We start from the raw sequence: 17,500 nt of genomic DNA on the forward strand, positions 1-17,500 counted from the left end.
CATTAATTCGGCCTAAAATACTGTGATTAACAGAATGCAAGGCAAGATCTAGATATCATTTAAAATGTGTTTTTTTTATAATTTATATGGTGAACAAGGCTAGAGAATTTTGGCAGTTATTAAACAGCAAATTCAGAATTCATTACTGTTCACATAGCACAATTCTCTTTATATCTATGGGTCGCGATAGCTTAGTGGTATAGTCGGTGACTTTCTGCTGATCTGGTCCCGAGATCAGTTCCCAGGAAAGTCCTTGATAAATTTTCAGTGGCCGACGACCTTACTACTTCATTCAAAAAGGGTCATCATACCATTGCCTTGCTTCCACAGGTCTCCCGTGGGTGGAGAAAAGGGCGGGGGTGATGTGCCTTGGGCCCTAATTATATACATGAATATTCGGTCTCTAGAACTTGTGAGAAAGAGCAATGGCCTATCCTTCGACCACGCTGTGCCTCAGTGACCTATATATGTTTAAAAAACGTAATTCATTTGATTCTAAATCATCTATCAACGGCATGAAACTATGGTTTTTATGCCTAAAACTAAGGTTTTTATACCTAAACCTATGCTTTTTATACCTAAAACTACGGGTTTTAAACCTAAAACTACGGTTTTTATACATAAAACTATGGTTTTTATACCTAAACTAAAAAGACTGTTTTTTTTGTGATTTTTATACCTAAAACTATGGTTTTTATACCTAAAACTATGGTTTTTATACCTAAAACTACGGTTTTTATACCTAAACCTATGTTTTTATACATAAAAATAGGGTTTTTATACCTAATACTATGGTTTTTATACCTAAAACTATGGTTTTTATAACTAAAAAGCCTGGGATTTTTGTGATTTGTATACCTAAAGTCATGGTTTTTATACCTAAACTAAAAAGTCTCGGATTTTTATGATTTTTATACCTAAAACTGTGGTTTTTATACCTAAACAGAAAAAGTCTGGTATCTGATGATTTTTAACAAAACTATGAAAAACTACGGTTTTATAATTCCTTTAAACTATGTTTCTTATACCTAAACTAAAAAGTCTGGTATTTTTATGATTTCTCTACCTAAAACTATGGTTTTATACCTGAAAATATGGTTTTTATACCTAAACCTATGCTTTTTATGCCTAAAAATATGGTTTTCATACCTAAAACTACGGGTTTTATACCTTAGACTACGGTTTTTATACCTAAACTAAAAAGTCTGGTATTTCTATGATTTCTCTACCTACAACTATGGTTTTATACCTAAAAATACGGGTTTTATACCTAAACCTATGCTTTTATGCCTAAAACTATGGTTTTTATACTTAAACTAATACCTACGGTTTTATACCTAAAACTAAAAGATCTGGTATTTTTATGATTTTTCTACCTAAAACTATGGTTTTTATACCTAAAACTATGGTTTTTATACCTAAAACTATGGTTTTTATACCTAAAACTATGGTTTTTAAACATAAAACTATGGCTTCTATATATAAACTAAAAAATCTGGAATTTTTACGATTTGGAAAAATTTTGAGCGTCAGTAATATTCATGCTTTAAAAAACGATTAAAAGTATCCCATCTGGTTGACAAAACGATGATTTAGCAACAGGTTTTATTTATTTGACGTGAAACTATTCACTCTATTTACTGCCCCAAATAAACACTTAATTATTCACTCTAAAGGAACTCAAACGTTATTGGGGGTAAACGTAACGTCAATCCAGAAAATGAGCAAAATAAACATTTCTTATTTATCAAAGCTGATATGAACTTCATCGGCCGTAATCAAATAACTCTCTCTACCCAAGATAAAAGATCAAGATCTTTAGAATGTTTATCGAAAGGAGCCTTTGTGCGGCATACAATGTCAACAATTTGATGAAACGGTAAAATAGCTTTTTTTTATTTATGTCACATCAACTCACTGCTATTTCTGTAACGGAATTAGAGTGAATTCAATACCAGCTTTCGTTACACGAAGTCCGTTTCTATTCAGGGAACTCTGCATAAATGTTCAGGAAATGAATGAAATATTCCTTTATTTATTCGTGAACGATCAGCTCATATTTCGTTTTGATTTTAAATACGTGATCAGCAACTGGAATCAAAAGGAATCAAGAATGCTTTTATTCCATACGATTTTCATTCCAGACTCATGAATTATTAATTTTTGTGTATAGTAGACCAAGCTTAATGCAAAAGCTGACGATTACACTGAACTTACTTTTCAATGCAGTGCCGATGTCTATAAAATTTTGATTTTGTGAATTAAGAGAAAGATATTTCCTATCTTTATTTACCACAAATCAAACAAAAGGAGCAACAAAAATAAGAAATAAAATTGAATTTAAAATAGAATCCATTTCGAGTGGCACAAATCTCTGTTTTATTCTGTGTCTTTCCCACCAAATTCCGGAAAAAAGAATTATTTGATTTTTGGAGTGAATCAAATATTCATCTTAATTTCCGCTTTGAGCAAAAAGAAAAACTTTTTTCACAAAATTAATTTCTTTCACGTTCAGATAAACTCATCAACCTTTACATTCCCAGAACACCCATTAGACAAAGAATTCCATTTCATGACTTAAATACTTGAAATATTTATTCTGGATTATAAAACGGCAAGCAAAATTTTCCGTTTTGGCAAAAAAATATTATGTCTTTATACGATATCGACGAGATTCATAAAATACTCTTTTTTTTATTTGCAACAGCTCAACTTGAAATTCAGTTTGATTAAAAAAAAACTAACTCAGTTTTCCAACCACAATTTCCCCCAAAACTCACTTGAACTCTACTCAAACATACAGGCGGTTTTAATAAAACTTCCATTTAGCAAATTGTAGAGCTGAAATTGTCCCTGGAATTTGTTACACATCAGTGATATAATTAGGTAAATATATATATATATATATATATATATATATATATATATATATATATATATATATATATATATATATATATATATATATATATTATATATGTATTTATATTAATATAATATAAATATAAATATAAATATAAATATAAATATAAATATATATATATATACATATATATATATATATATATATATATATATATATATATATATATATATATATATATATATATAGAAATCATCAACACACAATCACGTGTGTGGAACAGAAATAAATTTCGACTCACGTCGGGATCGAACCCAGGTCTCCAGGTGGAAAGCAAGGGCGTTATCCACTGAGCCATACAAGTCTAAAAGAAGGGAACCCGACCTGCAAAAGGAATTACCTGGGCAAGCTTAACTGCTTGCATTACAGCTGAGTTTTCCCAACTTCCCGACTCAGCAATGACCCAATAGACAACATTTCATCGAATTATCCCTTCTGAGTGAATAAGATAGAAATCATCAACACACAATCACGTGTGGAACAGAAGTAACCTTCGACTTACGTCGGGATCAACAAGAAGGAAAAGGCTCACAGACTGAAAGAAGTTGGAACCTGAGAGGCTGCACTAAGGAAGTGCATACTGAAGGAGACAAAAGCAGTTTTTCTCATCTCTCCTGACTCAGTAATGACTAATAGGACAATTTCTGGGAAAAGATCATCATCACGGGAATGAACTTTCGACCTCACGTCGATCGAATCTGATGAGCTGTTCAAAAGGGCGGCACCCAACTTAGACTTGCATGGCTCAATAACGCCCTTAAGCTTACCTTGGGAGTGGCGTTAACAGGTCCACCCAACTTCTTTTAGATTTGTATGGCTCAGTGGATAACGCCCTGCTTGAGAGACCTGGGTCTGATCCCGACGAGTCAGAAATTTATTTCTGCCAGGAATGATTTCTATCTTATTCACTCAGAAGGGATAATTCAGAAATGTTGTCTATTGGGTCATTGCTGAGTCGGGAAGTTGGGGAAAACTTCATGGTATGCAAGCAGTTAGCTTGCCCAGGTAATTCCTTGCAGTTGCTCAGGTTCCAACTTTTAGACTTGTATGGCTCAGTGATAACGCCCTTGCTTTCCACCTGAGAGACCTTTGATCTCGACGTGAGTCAGAATTTATATATATATATATATACATATATATATATATATATATATATATATACACATATATATATATATATATATATATATATATATATATATATATATATATATATAAACGAACATACATTCCTTATTACTTTTCACCAAAACGACAATCCTTCAGTGCAGTAGACGCGAAATCTGAGTTAAACCCACTTCTTCTTAGGCTGAGTAAGGGGTGGCTGGTTGCCAGATTGTGAGGGGGTTGGGGAAGGAATGAGCAAGCATCCTTTGCCCTGAGAAAAGACAGGAGCATGGCAACTTGAAGCGAACCGATGAGCCGTCAGGCATTAGCGGTGCAATCCCCCTTACCTGGGAGTGGCGTTAATTCCTTCTTGCACGAACAGCTAGCTAGCTTGCTTCTCAGAAGAGCAGGAAGCAGAAATATTAAGGATGGATTATGTTTACTTTTAGGAGGTTCTGGTCTGATATATAATATATATATATATATATATATATATATATATATAAATATATATATATATATATATATATATATATATATATATATAAATATATATATATATATATATATATATACATTATATATACTGTATATTTCAAAGATCATAGATCATTTCACCTTCTTAGCTGAGTATGCCCGCCTGTATACTATGTGTATGGAATGTATATACAGCATAAACAAAAATTATTCACACATACTATTTATATATATATATATATATATATATATATATATATATATATATATATATATATATATATATGTGTGTGTGTGTGTATGTGTGTGTAACTATTTAAGCGTTACTGTAATGTGACATCATGTATACAATCGTTAGCAAGTCTCTCTCTGTTAATACCCCGACAGTTATCACTTTACTAATTCTAAAAATATTTACCTCTGTTTATCCGCAACTCCCACAAAATGAACAAGACGCAAAATATCTCTTTGCTAACGACGCGGAAATGAACCATTAAGAGTTTCAGTATCACCTACGAATAAAATTCTACTCCGCGAATGCTCCTGTTTTCAATATCTGCAAAAAAAAAAAAAAAAAAAAAAAACCTGTCCAAAAAAATCTGGAAAACAAAACAACCTTTCTGTTCAGGTCCCATTCGAAAGCGATTGGAAGCATAAGCTGAATCGAAAGTTCCCCTCTGCCCCATGCCCCCGCCCCCATTTCCAATCACATCACGAACGAAACGAGGACGAGAGGGACGACGGGACCGGTGCCATTTTAATTACACTCTTATTGAATATTCCTAAAATTCAACTGGGCAATATCTACGGAAATTGTCCATTTTAGTGCCACTTACAAGGAGAGTTCGCCATTTCCCCTCGCGGAAGAGAACACGTGGACTGAGTGGAAATACTTTAACGGAGGAGGGAACAGCAGATATTCCGAGCAATAAAAGGATGCCTGAGTATTTGGGGCGTCTTCGGAACGGCCTCATAATAGCCGTGTCCCCAAAAGCTGTTTTCTTAATTTAGCGAGTACCAGCGGATGTGCTTAAGAACACGATACAGAATGGAAATATGGAAATAAATTTCACACACGCATACATAGGTACTTGAACATATACATACATCAAAGTGTAGACAAACAAGGTCATGAATTAAAAACAGGTATAACTTTGGAGATACAAAAAAATGGTTTACATGCATACGTAAATACGCACATACAAACGTGATATCAGAGAGTATATTATTTGTGGAGAAGTTCTAGTCAGAAATTGAATTTATACATACATCAAAATGTAGACAAACAAGATCATGAATTAGAAACAGGTATAACCTTGGAGATACAAAAAAAAAAAAAAAATGGTTTGCATGCATACGTACTCACGCACATACAAACGTGATATCAGAGAGTATATTATCTGTGGAGAAGTTCTAGTCAGAAATTGCAAGTGAAAGTATTACTGAGCAAATATTTTTTTTGTGGAGAAGATGTAAATGTACTTGCTCAATAAGTGTATTTTATGAAAGTTATCACACAAAAGACTGTTGAATAGATAGATATCTCATTGGATGAGAAGATATCAGAAAATATTACTGAATTGTTATTTCTCGTGTAAAAGTAGATTTAACACAATATTACTGAACAGAAATTTCTTGTGGAAAGAAAGTACTTGTATAAGGATGATTTGTACAGGAGACATCGGAAAATACTATTAAACTTAGGCCTATCCTTTGCGTACATTTCTGTAGGAAAAAAAAATTCTTACTGATATTTATTTTTACTGGTAAAAAAAACGCCATGGAAACAGTTTTATACCGATTAAAAGCTGTTTTCTGAAGCTTTTGTCGAGACAGAACTTAAAATACCTCTATCACGTTCATCATACTTTATACTGACTACTGAATTCCCTTCTTAATCATACTCAGTATCCTACAACTCTACATAGACGTCCTCTTTCCTTTAAACAACAATAAGTCGAGGCGTAAATCAGCATTAATATTATACAACTCATAATCCCAAATCCTTTAAGAACACATATTTAGAATCTGGCCGCAACCCTGTTTGGATCTAGCCTGCATATTCTCGCGAGAGAGATCTGAATTCACTAAAACAGCAAGCGTCGGCATCAGATCAGGCTGTGGCCCAGCGCCGCTCTTCAGCTGGATCAGATCTTATGCAAATAGGGAAGCCGACCTAGCTTGACCCGCTGTTTTATTAATGCCATAAATTACGGTGGGGTCTTTCATCCGTGTTGGGTTATGTTAAGTCCGGGGAGGATTCAAATACCTCCACCGGAGGGATTAGTCTCTGAACGCTCGTCTTGTTCCTGGAAGCTGCGAGTGTTTTATCTTGAAAGTGTTTCCGGAAATTTTAGAAATTACTTGAAAGGTATCAAATTATGAAGTAAATTTTAAGATATTACTTAAAGGTAACAAATTATGACGTAAATTTTAAGATATTACTTAAAATGTAACAAATTATGACGTCAATTTTAAGAAATTACTTAAAAGGTAAAACAATTATAACGTAAATTTTAAGAAATTGCTTAAACAGTAACAAATAATAACGTCAGTTTTAAGAAATTACTTAAAAGGTAAAAATTTATGACGTCAGTTTTAAGAAATTACTTAAAAGGTAACAAATTATGACATCAGTTTTAATAAATAATTTAAAAGGTAACAAATTATGATGTAAATTTCAAGAAATCACTTAAAAGGTAACAAATAATGACGTCGATTTTTAGAAATTACTTCCAAGGTAACAATTTATGAAGTAAATTTTAAGAAATTACTTAAAAATAACAGATCAAGACGTAGATGGAACGTGGATACGACGATTGATACTCACCTAAGGTTGATAAATAGTTTTCATACAAACTAAAAACATTAACAAAGAATTTATCGGGATATGACAATGTCGAACATAAAAAAATTCTCACCATTGAAAATTTTTAAAAGGAAAGGTCAATAAGATTAAAAATTTAATTAGTAACTAAATAAAAAAAATGATTGGATAAAGAAATGAATTGGAAAACAGAAGCACTAGTAATTAAAACAGTGGATATAAATAGAAAAATAGTAAATGGAAACATTAATTAATATTTTAATACCAGAGAAATTTCATTTCATAACTGAATGGGGAACAAAAAGGTGAAAAAAACAGATACGGACGTTAACTAATGAATGAAAATAATACCAAAAGTATTCATCAGCCAATAAACACACACACACATAAATAAAAAAAAATATAATAACTTAGTAAATTAATATTACTCGTAAACAGAGGTGAACTATCTAAAGGTAGCCATGAAAATACACACACACAGACCATATATATATATATATGTATATGTATATATATATATATATATATATATATATATATATATATATATATATATATATATATATATATATATATATATATATATATGACCTCACGTAAGTCATGACCCCGAGCATAATATTGGTCTGCTGTCAGCCCTTTTCAATTTGCAATTTACTCTCCCAATTTCTATCCACAATAATCCATCAGGCGTTCAACATTAATACAATTCACTTGATTTCAAAAGCACCCAACGAACATCAATAGAAATGAAACGTTAAGAAAAAAAATTCCTTCTCTGAATAGAGACTAAAAATGCATCCGAGCTATTAAGTAATAGCCCAGAGAGACGAGCAAAGCATTCAATACACAAGCTAGATAATAAGAGGGCAGATTCTCTTGTGTACCTACCAAGTTTGGCCTCGCTATCCCGCCTCCTTTGGAGCAAGAAATCTCGAGATCGCGCGCCAAAAGTAATCGAGGAGGTTGCGCGAACTCGAGAGCCGAAGTATAATATACCCTCGTTGAGTAAGTCTCGATGATCATATTGTTGACGTAATGCTTATCAGGGCGCATTACCCTGTCATTTCTCCTTTTCGTGACCGGAATTAATAAGGTAGTGCAAGAGTGTATGCAACAGATAATGGCAGTGTTCGGCAATTGTCGCTGATTGCCTATTCGTTATCGTAATCATATGATAATGAGGGAGTCTGGAGATTCGAAAAATCTCTCGCCTTGCTTACGTATGGAGTCTATTTATCTTTATTATTATTATTATTTTTTTTTGCAATTTTACTTTATTACTATTATCATACTATCACACTTCTCATTTATGTTGCGACTGTTATGGTCCTTTTTATTTTAGCATTATCATTTTATCGTTACGAATGTCAAGGTTTTTTATTGCTTTGTAGATTTGTTCAAACCAAAAAAATCTTATGATTTTTCTGGTTCAGACTGGTTAGTTCATATATATATATATATATATAGTAGTATATATATATATATATATATATATATATATATATATATATATACATATGTATATATATATGTATATATATTATTATTGTTATATAGTAGTATGTATATATATATACATATATGTATATGTATATATATGTATCTATATCTATCTACTTCATCTATCTAACTATCTATCTATCTATCTATATATATATATATATATATATATATATATATATATATATATATATATATATATATATATATATTGAACTATAGGTGTAGTGTAGAACAACGCTCAGATATTCCCCTCGAACTAACCTTCAAAGGCTTTGATAAATTGCACGAATATTGGTGGTCATAAACCACGGCCCGACAAGCCCATTTGTCTATACAATAGATCTCAGAGAGAGAGAGAGAGAGAGAGAGAGAGAGAGAGAGAGAGAGAGAGAGAGAGAGAGAGAGAGAGAGAGAACGGTAAATCTGCCTATTCTTTATAAAGGTAAGGAGCTTTAGCATGTCAACTGAAACCTTCTTATATTGCTTTGTGTTATGTAAGAGAACCAGACGGACAGACAGACAGACAGACGGAGATGAATAGGGTTCTTTCGCCAGTTGCATAAACCGTTATGCAACTGAACGTTATGCAACTGATCTTTAACAATACAACTGCTCTGGCTGACCGAGAGAGAGAGAGAGAGAGAGAGAGAGAGAGAGAGAGAGAGAGAGAGAGAGACAGAAGGTTACTTTGAGGTTTTCTTAAGAAAAACAAGTTGAATTAATTCAACTCTGGGTATGGTCCCACTGAGCTAATGTCTGATTAACAGTTAGACTTGTTATCTAGTATAGAATTGGTGAAGGGGTTCTGACATAGTTTTAGAGAGAGAGAGAGAGAGAGAGAGAGAGAGAGAGAGAGAGAGAGAGATCCAGCATTTATTAAACGAAGGTTCCCTGCACATCGCTGGACAGATAATGTCTCGCGAGAAGATATCGCACGAGACAAAAAAAAAAAAAAAAAAACTAATGGAAATATTCCAATAAACGCGTCTCGCCGATGTGAACAGGTATCGTATACGCGGCGTCTCTTCCTCGGAGATATTCCGTTCAATGTCTGGAGGAGGAAATTAATAACAATCATCGCCTCGCAATTGCGCGAGAAACAAATTAATACGGCAGGAGGAACCTCGTGAGAATCGACTTTCCGCATCACGCGTTGCTTCCTACCTCGGAAGGGGGCGGCTGAATGATCAAAGACAGGTGAGAGGGGGGAGGGGGTGGGGGGAGTGGGAGGTGGATGTTGAGGTGGAGGTGGAGGGGTAGGGGGAAGGGAAGGGTGCTGCCTTAGGTACCGTAATGGCTTGCTGAATATTGATCTCGAGAAAGGAACCTTGCTTAAGATTGATTACGGTGTCACGAGGAGGTGAATGGGCATCTGTCATGGTCTGAATGGACCCAGTTCGGATGGAGTATTAATTATTACTAAAGCAAATGCATCGAATTAGAGAATTTAACAGTCATTTGTGAAATATCGCTGGAAGTGCGTTGTTATTGCTAAACATGAACACTAGAATGAAGAACGTTTAAACAGTGATTTCATAAGTGCCCACATTACACTGCTTCAGGTAAACTCTATTCCTTAACATGATATGACATAGGTTAATAAACACTTTAGTTGCCTAAAATTTTGTCATATTGGTCAATTAGCTTCGTCTGGTTGTGAGTTACTGTAGTTGAAGGTAATATCTCTGGGCTACCTTGCTTGTGATGCTGTGTACAGTGTTTCGGGTAATTTTAAACCCTGTTGCAGTGCAAACCTACAAATGTGTTGGGGTAATTTTTATCCCAGTGCTGTGTGGACCTACAAATGTGTGGGGGTAAGTTTTACCCCAGTGCTGTGTGGACCTACAGATGTGTGGGGGTAAGTTTTACCCCAGTGCAATGTGGATCTGCTAATGTGTGGGAGTAATTTATACCCCACAGCATGTGGACTTACAAATATGTGGGGGTAATTTTTACCCCAGTGCTGTGTGGACCTACAAATATGTGGGAGTAATTTTTACCCCAGTGCTGTGTGGACCTACAAATACGTGGGGGTAATTTTTATTCAAACGTAGTCCTTGAACTCTCAGAACATAATTATATTTGAAAATCTACTACTCAAAAACAACAATAAAAAAACTAAACAAAATCGAATCTGGAAAAAAGGTAATTTCTTTTTAGATTAAAATGCCGTATTTGACACTCTCTTATGACGTGGATGTGTGTGGGTCACCCAATCAAGTCTTCAACGCCAGTCCTTGGCATTCCTGACTCATTTTTTAATGTAAAGTGTTTTTGTAAGTTTTCTTGAGTTACTCCTAAATTAATCAGTATGCTTTATAATGTGTTAAGATAGCAAGGGAAGTGAAAATGGAGATATACATTTTCATCTGATTTTTCAGATTTATTAAATTTCAATTCTAACTCAGGATTTTTAATTTTCCAAAATGGGGTAAGTTTTACTCCGTAACTCTGTTCATACTAGCAAATACCAAAATTGCGTACTAAGCTTAAGATAGTCTTAACTATTAACACCTTGAATGCTGGACGGTGAATGAGATACAAGAACTACGGGATCGTTGAGGAAATAGGCTCCGCCCATAAAAGTTAGCAGGCGTCTCGGCCAAACAACACATTCAACAGCGGTTGTTGCTACACAGTGTTGGCTGTCATGCAATACACGACGTAAGGTCATGTGCATGATCCTTTGAACATCGTGTGCAACGAGGGAATGTGTTTATTCACTTATCATATCAGATAACGTTGTCAGACACGTATATGAATGGGCGGGGCATATAACTTCCCATTCTCATTTTTCACGTGATAATTTAGTTGCCAGATATCCTTTACATATCGTAAACGTTATTTTTCCATATAAATTCATAATCTGGGCGTCTACTCTTACAAAGAAGTAGATATTAGAGTTATTGAATCATCTGAAGCATAATGATATATAATCTAAGCTTCCATACATAATATTCTCCGTATTTCTGTGCAAAATGTTGGCGACTAGTCTTTTAGGGGCCCTTATGCAGACGCTACTTTCTACCGTCGTAGCCATTCGGGTGAACTCGAATTCTTAAGAAATTGTTGATATTGCTATATAAATTGTCATTTTTATCTCAATATAATTATTTAATAAATGTTAATATTTATATAAAAATTCAATAAAAATAAAATTTGATTTTATATTTATACCTTTCACAAAATATAACATAATTACCTGCTCATTATTCTCGGCGCCTTTTTCGACGAGCTCCTGAGCATGCAAGGTTTCTATGGCAAAAACTCTCAAATAATTTAAACTTTAAGAGCATTTCTTTGTGTAAAATCTATCTTAAAATATTCTATGTAGAATTTAAGGCTTTGTAGCATTAGATTGATAGACAAAGATGACTTAAATTTAAAAAAAGAACGGGTAGGTTTAAACTGGTAGTGATATGTGGCAACGATTTCTTTCACGTAGCAATGGGAGGAGTTAATGACGTCACCAACAGGAAATTTCCCGCCTAAAATGTTGGAACTTCGTCGGGTTCCTCTAGTTTATGCGCTGCTATTTGCTATTTTAATGTTAAGAACCTTAAAGGTTTTTTGTGCATTCGAGCAGCAAAATTTTATTTTTGGTTGACCAATTAGGTAGGATTACATACTAGAATGGTTTAAATAGTTTTTATTCAGTTTATATTATTTGTTAAAATAGCAGGGGAAGTGAAACTAGAGGAACTGTGCACATTGTTTGGAGGTGAAACTATACAATATTTATTTTTTCCAGATTTATTAAATTTTGAACTCTAAACTATGGATTTTTAATTTTTCAAAATGAAGGAATATTTACCCCATAACCTTCTTAATACTAGTAAATACCGCGACCGTGTACCAACAAGGTTAAGAAGATTTGTCTTTAATAAAACGTGAAGAGTAACAAACAAATTCTCTCGCACCTTGAAAGGGAGTTTCTACCCCAATTCTGATGAAATTAGCTTGTGAAAAGACATTTTTACTCTCTAATGAGAAGTCCATATTTATATCCTTCGTAACCGTCTCGCTTCATTGCATAATTTCTTCTTTAAATCGCGCTTTTCAAAACACCTATTCAGTCTACTACACTTTATGCCCATTAAAAAGCCTGCGGGAATACAATGGACATTGAGCCAGCAGTAAATATAAAACAGTTCGTCCCCATTAACACAGTCTATGGGCCATACATAACGGTCCTCTTCTTCTCTGTTTTTCGGGAGACTTAAATGCCTTTTTACCTTAAGTGTTCTATTGTCGTCTGTTACTTTTTCAGGAAGAGAATGATATAAGAAAGGAGGAAACGAAAGGATTAACAGAGAGGAAGATAAGGAGATTTTTGGAGGATCACAAAACGCTTTTGTCTTCTAAAAAATAACTGAATAACAAGTGAGCTGAAAGGAAGGCTCTCCTACTTTTCTGAGCTTACATACTCATGTAGACAGTCACACGCACGCAATCTCACACACACACATATACGCACATATATAAACTCACACACATATATCTGTATATATATATATATATATATATATATATATATATATATATATATATATATATATATATATATGAATAATATTGCCAAGACCAGATGAACAATATTTATTAGAGCTCGTATAATAAAGAATTTCCTTTATTATAGCTCTTGACAATATTATTCATCATTAAGCTAAGATTTCAAGTAGCCGCCCAACTACCGAGACTATATATATATATATATATATATATATATATATATATATATATATATATATATATATATATATATATATATATATATATATATAAAGAGAGGGACCTACGGACCGAGTGAGAGACAGCATTTATTTGCAAGATTGCGTTTTTGTAATCCACCATCTGCAGGCGTTCTTAATAATCTCACCTGTCGCCTGAAGGAATATTTGCATTTGATTAAATTTTGCCAGGAAATAATAATACGTCATTTATCATTCCTAAACGTGAGTGTATATAAATCACGTCAACTCTGGATGACATCATGCCAAGGCGACATTGCTTCGTTTATAAATATCGCTGGTTTATGTCCGAAGCGACCTCGACGCTTGAGGACAAGTAATCATCATTTCGCCGTCTGGGGGAGATTTATGAGTTCATCAGTCATAATGCTGTAGAAAACGGATGATTTTCCTTGTGACGAATTCATCAGTTGGCATTTATTGAGGTCAGCTGTTGGAACTAAAGTCTGAATGATTTACTTTGTATAGCGGAGTATTTTGTTCATGTGAACTTATATGTTTATGACTTGGAAATAAATACTCTGTACCCTCTTCTCTATTCATGTATCTATAAATGTTGATATTATATAGTTTTCCTGTGGAATACAGCAATGAAATATACTATCCCTCTCTGCGTGTGTGCATATGTACAGTGTATGAGCACCTCTCATAAGTAACGAAATTGCTAACTAAAATCCTCGACTCTTATTTAGCCATCCTCAGAGTTCAGAGGAAAACACAAAAAGAAAAAAAAACATGATCTCACGGATGAAAATAAAATGAGAAAACACATCGAGAAAACAGATATTTTTGTCACACTGCCCGGAATAATATGGGAAGCAAAAAACAGTCGCAGTTTTTCACTTAGCGCTCGGCACTGTGATTTCGTCTGATTTCGTCTAGAGGAATCATTCATTACTTTCTGTATCTTTCGTTCAACATCGTTCTGTCACAATCGAAAGGGCCTTGGAGACAACGCTGTTAACTGAAAATCAATGAAAAGGGGTTGACTCTTCGACAGAGGTCGCACTGCTTACATAAGATGACAGAGTCACTGGTAAAGTCATTTCAGCCTCGGTGTCTTCACTGATATAGCAATAGATAGATATATTCAAATGATATATTCATATTCTCGTATGTGATAAAAACAAGCAAAAAAAAACGCGACGAAGCATCTTCGGCGCAATCGAGTTTTCTGTACCTCGTATATTCAAGGCCACCGAAAATAAATCTATCTTTCGGTGGTCTCGGTATAGTGCTGTATGAGCCGCGGCCCATGAAACTTTAACCACAGCCCGGTGGTGGCCTTTCTTATATTGTTGCCAGACGCACGATTATGGATAACTTTAACCTTAAATAAAATCAAAACTACTGAGGCTAGAGGGCTGCGTTTTGGTATGTTTGATGATTGGAGGGTGGATGACCAACATACCAATTTGCAGGGCTCTAGCCTCAGTAGTTTTTAAGATCTGAGGGCGGACAGAAAAGTGCGGACAGAAAAAAGTGCGGACGGACAGACAAAGCCGGCACAATAGTTTTCTTTTCAGAAAACTAAGACGAGTATAACTTGCTCATTTAATGAAGCCTTCTCTTTTTCATTTCTGATATGTAAATAAATATGAACGTCAGTTTCATATGGTAAACCTTCACCAAAAAAATAAATATAGTAACCAAAATACCTGTATGACTTATTTTTCTTTTACTGATAAAAAGAAGCAATTAGCATGGTTTTTAAGCTGTACCAAACGTTTTAGGCTTTAGTCCACGAACACTTTGAGGTTAATCGTTTCTTTAAAAAAAAATCAGAGCAAATAACAAAAATAAAATTCTGACAATTCTTGATTCAGATTACTACTCCGATGGGCACGTGAAAAATCGGTAAAGTCCGTTCATTGACTTTCATGTAATTTTGATACAAGAGACGGAAGAATTGAAAGAAAAAACCATGTAATATGACAAGAAATATAACACATTTTCGGTAGGTATACACACACACACTATATATATATATATATATATATATATATATATATATATATATATATATATATATATATATATATATATATATATATATATATATATATATGTATGTATGTATGTATGTATGTATGTATGTATGTATGTATATATATATATATATATATATATATATATATATATATATATATATATATATACGTATATATATGTATATATATATACATACATACATATATACACACACATATATATATACATATATATATATATATACACACATATATATATATATATATATATATATATATAGTATATATATATATATATTTGTAAATATACACACACAGACATCTCCTTTATTTTTTATGAGAGCAATTAAATCGCAGTTGTGCAAAACACTGAACCAAAAGATTTAGCGTTTACCGTTCTATGTCTTTGCAAAATGCCGCTAACATAAAGAAAAAAAGAAACTCATAATCTCAACGAGATATGAATTAATCTGTACAATTAGACTAATAGTCCGGCAAACACTGGCTGCTCCCGCGCCCCCCAAAAAATATATATGCTTGAAAACAACGAAAAACGTTCCAGTATAACAAACATTTGCTTGCCAAACCGGGACCAGAACTAGATGAAATGTTTGCCCCCTGGATGAATAATTCAGAGAATACAGAATGACGCGAAAATGTTTCCATCCTTCTAATGTGACGAGCTTTTGCTGGTGAATTTTTTTCTTCTTGTAGTCATTTCAGTTGCTTTGTTTTTCATTTGAGTTGCTTCGTTTTTCGCATTTACTTTCAATTACGTCCACATTTAATCTCTTCTGATAACAAGAAACAAACAAACAAACAAAAGGACTGTTTCTTTCACTGAATATTCTACTGAAAGTAAGTTCTTCAGATTGGTCTTTAATGCAACGCTGCAGTTGCTGGAAACTAATTTTCATTACTCATTTTCATTACTTATTTTTGGAAAGACACGAAAATATTTGCCAGACTTCAGCTAGAACGGATATAGTTTTATGATGCAGCACATGAACTCAAACGTTGTTAATTATATCCTCTCACTGATTCACTATTTTCTTAACCAAGTCTAAAATGACATTCACTCGCAGAATTAATATACATTCCAAGCTGTAATTCCCCACTTCTTCCCCGTTATTGTTAGCATGATCAATGGTACGCGGTTTATCTTATTATGAATGGAGACCTTTTGCTATAACTCTTTTTAACTAAATTTAATTCTTGTCATACAGGTTTCTAGAGATGATTTAGGTACGAACTTATTTTTCAAAGTAAGAATGGACAATAGTACGTGGATGTATCTTATTATGAATGAGGACCCTAAGCTATATTACTTTTTAATGAAGTTTAATTCTTGTCACACATATTTCTAGCAATGATTTAGGTGCGAACTTATTTTTTACTGATTTTAAATGGCCGAAAGGAATCTTCCATTCATCCCTCAGTAATCACTTTTGAGCCTTATCAATCAATTTGCACTTATATCATAAATCTAATTATTCATTTAAAAATCCTCTCTTTGTTACGTTCTTTTTTCCGTTACATATTCATGACCTTATTGGCTTGTTTAGTTACTGATGTGTACGTACAGTGACTGAAAAAAGATGGGATAATTACTTTTACATCTTCCTATTTTCGTTTTCTATGACTCTCCTTTTCCTTTTCCTATTCTTCCTCTAACTCTTTTACATTTTCCCTTCCTTTCTTCCTGGTTAGCCTCACAATTTTTTCACTGCCATATCCCTCCTGTTTCTAACGGGCCTGCCTGGCTAGTCAAGGGTGTTAGGAAGCCCGTTTCAAAATCTGAAAAAAAGGAAAAAAAAACCTCTCTCGAAATCTCATAATCACTAGGATGTTAAGCGCTGTTCAAACACTGTCGGCAATCCAGAGACAGGAATCCATACTATTGACACGCCTAAATGTG

The 17,500-nt window shown here is 33.6% G+C and overlaps 1 protein-coding gene and 1 long non-coding RNA gene across 5 annotated transcripts in view; one reads left to right on the forward strand and one right to left on the reverse strand.

The window, feature by feature from the left end:
• Positions 1-17,500, reverse strand: part of LOC136851416 (uncharacterized) — a 424,951-nt gene that overhangs the window by 157,858 nt on the left and 249,593 nt on the right. The gene's annotated exons all lie outside the window — the stretch shown is intronic.
• The window catches only part of LOC136851414 (nephrin-like), a 122,499-nt gene that overhangs the window by 37,439 nt on the left and 67,560 nt on the right, over positions 1-17,500 (forward strand). The gene's annotated exons all lie outside the window — the stretch shown is intronic.

The sequence above is a fragment of the Macrobrachium rosenbergii genome, chromosome 23, assembly GCF_040412425.1.
Source record: "Macrobrachium rosenbergii isolate ZJJX-2024 chromosome 23, ASM4041242v1, whole genome shotgun sequence".
Classification (NCBI taxonomy): Eukaryota; Metazoa; Arthropoda; class Malacostraca; order Decapoda; family Palaemonidae; genus Macrobrachium; species Macrobrachium rosenbergii.